Consider the following 3,756-nt stretch of genomic DNA (forward strand, 5'->3'; position numbering starts at 1 on the left):
ACATAGCCTCTGCAACATAGTTTAACATAGGATGAGACTTTCTATCTGTTTCAAAGATACCAAGATCCTCTAAGAGTGAAGTGAGGCAGATGAAATCATAGCCTTAGTTGAACACTGCTGGGGTGCTCTGATCATGCTATGCTAGGAAGAAGAAAGGAAGAACAGATTTCAGCACCACAGACTCTAAGTGTTCCAATTAAGGTTTTTTTGTTGATGTTGGTTTGTTTTTTGTTTGTTTTGTTTGTTTCTTTGTTTGAGACTGCGTTTCTGTGTGTAGCCCTCGCGGCTTTGGAATTCTCTTTGCAGATCAGGATTGTCTCGAGCTTGCAGACATCCACCTGCCTCTGATTCCTGAGTGCTGGAATTAAATGCATGCAACACCATACCAAACCCTGTTCTTGTTATGTATTAATAGCTATTCCTTTTTCACTTTTCTCTTATTTTTGAGATTATAATAAAATTATGTAATTTCTTCTTTTCTTTTCCTCTCTTCAGAACCTCCCATATGCCCTTCCTTGCTCCCTTTCATAGTTATAGCCTCTATTTTAATTGATTGTTGTTACATGCAGACACACACACACACACACACACACACACACACATATATATATATGCATATACATTCCTAATATAACCATTCAGCATTCATACAATGCTTTCAGGGCTGACCATTTGGTATTGGATAACCAATTGGTATGTTCTTCCCTGGGGAGACTATTTATCTCACTATCAACATTCCTTAATTGCCTATAATTTTTTTGTGTGTAGGGTTGAGGCCTTTTGAGTTTTCTCCCATCCACTTTATCATGCCTACTGTGTTGTCTTTGTTCAGCTCACATTTAGACAGTCATGTTTCTGAGACTTTCGTGTCTGTAGCTTCTGACATTACTAGGAGACACAGTCTCATAGCAAACTCCCAGATCCTCTGGCTCCTAAAATATGTCTGTCTCATCTTCTCCGACAGTCCCTGAGACTTAGGAAAGGAGTGTTTGTAGATGTATCCATTAGGGCTGATCTTGATAATGTTACACTTTGATTGCTTGTGGTTTTCTGATGCAAAGATCAGTTTCCTTGATGAGGGGTGAAGACTCCACTCTCTGTGGCTATAAGGACAAAAGTTTACATTGTTCCTTGGGATTATTCTGGTTTAGTAAAGTGGTGGTTATAGGTTCTCCTCCAAGATCCACTATTTCACTAGCATGGAGTAGTTAGCTCGGTTTCTAGTACTAGGCATGCTTGCTCTCTTGATGAGCTGCTCTTAATTCCAATTAGAGAGCTGTTGATTACCACCAAGGTATGTGTACCACCATTTCACCCTTAGGGTTATTGTGTCATGCTAGTGAGTTTTGTGGTTCATGGATGTCATAGCTGGGTAGGAAGGTTAGTTGTTTTCTTCTGGAAGCTTGCATGCCACCTCCTGGTACCATGAAACCTAATCCTCAAGGAAAAGGCATCCAGGTCAATTCCACCTCAGGGGCTCCCTGAGCTCCTGTACCTGAAGTACATGATGTCTTCACCAATAGAGACTTAGTTTCCACCTTTGAGGGGGCAGGTAACAAGGTAAATAGCAATAGCTTGATAGTCTATATGTTTTGAGAGTCTCTTAGACAATCCTGACCAACAACTCAAAAGAGAGCTTCCCGTGCCTGGTGGGTTGTTTTTTGTTTTTTGTTTTTTTTGTGTTTTGTTTTTTGTTTTTTGTTTTTGTTTTGTTTTGTTAGATATTCTTTGCATCTGGGAAGGAACATTGGCAACCCAGATAAGAAAAGAAAATTTCTCTTAGGTACTTCTGCTCTCTCCCACAGGCTTCTGAAGTGCAGTAGCCATGTCTTATCCTGCTGATGACTACGAGTCTGAGGCAGCTTATGTTCCCTATGCCTACCCAGGCTACTATGATATGCACACATTAGATCTGAAGTAGGACCTTGCCTATGAATGACAGTATGAGCAGCAGACTTATCAGGTGATTCCTGAAGTCATCAAAAACTTAAGGAGGAGGGGAGATGGGATATGGGGTTTCTAGGGAGGGGAAATGGGGAAAGAGGATGGCATCTGGCATGTAAATAAATAAAATATTCAATAAAAGAATAAAAAACCACAAAAAAGAAAAAAGAAAGAGAAAAACAAAGAAAGAGACAAACAAACAAAAACCAAAAGCAAAACCAAAAAATACTCCTTCATTCAGTACGTCCACAAAACTGTCTTGGATTTGATTGACCAGAAAGTGTTATGAGCTTCAGGCCAGTCCTGTCTCTAGTGATGTCATTGACCAGAAGGTGTACGAGATCCAGGACATTTATGAGAACAGCTGAACCAAGCTAACTGAAAAAATTCTCTAAGAATACACTGTGGTCTGAGGCAGAAACAATTGCAACCCAAGTTGGCAATGATACTGTGTTCCTAATTTTGTACAAAGAATTGTACTACAGGCATATTTACTCCAAAGTCATTGGGAGACCCTCAGAACAGAGGTTCAAATCCTATTACAATTACTGCGATCTCTTCAACTACATCCTCAATGCTGATGGATCTACTCCCCTTGAACTCCCCAACCAGTGGCTCTGGGACATCATTCATGAGTTCATCTATCAGTTCCAGTCATCCAGTCAGTACCGCTGCAAGACTGCCAAGAAGTCAGAGGAAGAGATAGAATTCCTTAGATCCAATCCTAAAATCTGGAACATGCACACTGTCCTCAATGTGCTGCATTCTCTGGTAGACAAGTCCAAAATCAACTGGCAGCTGGAGATCTACACCAGTGGCGGTGACCCCCAAAAGTGTGGCTTGTGAGTATGTACAACACTCTCTCTACAAGATGCTCGGCTACTTCAGGCTGGTGGAGCCTCTGCGCCTGCATTCTTTATTAGGAGATTACTACCTGGCTATCAAGATGCTGGAGAATATCGAGCTGAACAAGAAAAGCATGTATTCCTGTGTGCCTGAGTGCCAGGCACTCACCACCTACTATTATGTTGGCTTTGAGTATTTAATGATGCGTCGATACTAGGATGCTGTCCGGGTCTTTGCCAATATCCTCTTGTACATCCAGAGGACCAAGAGTATGTTCCAGAGGACCACATGCAAGTATGAAATGATTAACAAGCAGAATGAGCAGACGCATACTCTTCTGGCCATTGCTTTAACCATGTATCCCATGTGGATTGATGAGAACATGTACCTCCAGCTGCGAGAGAATACAGGGACAAGATGCTGCACATGCAGAAGGGTGAGTGACCCCCAGGTCTATGAGGGACTTTTCAGCTATGCCTGCCCCAAGTTCCTGTCGCCTGTGGTGCCTAACTATGACAATGTCCATTCTAACTACCACAAAGGGCCCTTCCTGCAGCAGCTGAAGGTGTTTTCTGATGAAGTGCAACAGCAGGCCCAGCTCTCTACCATCCGCAGCTTCCTCAACTCTACACCACCATGCCTATGACCAAGCTGGCTGGCTTCCTGGACCTCACAGAGCAGGAGTTCTGCATCCAACTGCTTGTCTTCAAGCACAAGATGAAGAACCTGGCGTGGATCAATGGCATCTCTGCCCTAGATGGCAAATTCCACTCGATCTCAGAGGTGGACTTTTATGTTGATAAGGACATGATCCATATTGCAGACACCAAAGTTGTCAGATGCTATGGGGATTTCTTTATCCGGCAGATCCACAAGTTTGAAGAGCTTAATAGAACCCTAAAGAAGATGGGACAGAGGGCCTCAAGATTCTCATACATGAGTCAAGAACCTGTTTTGGTATTATAG

At 42.4% G+C, this 3,756-nt stretch overlaps 1 pseudogene; it reads left to right on the forward strand.

Moving 5' to 3' along the window:
- Positions 1-1,825: 1,825 nt before the first annotated feature.
- On the forward strand, positions 1,826-3,756 carry LOC114629006 (annotated as a pseudogene).

Source organism: Grammomys surdaster, unplaced genomic scaffold (assembly GCF_004785775.1).
Source record: "Grammomys surdaster isolate TR1022 unplaced genomic scaffold, NIH_TR_1.0 276, whole genome shotgun sequence".
NCBI lineage: Eukaryota > Metazoa > Chordata > Mammalia > Rodentia > Muridae > Grammomys > Grammomys surdaster.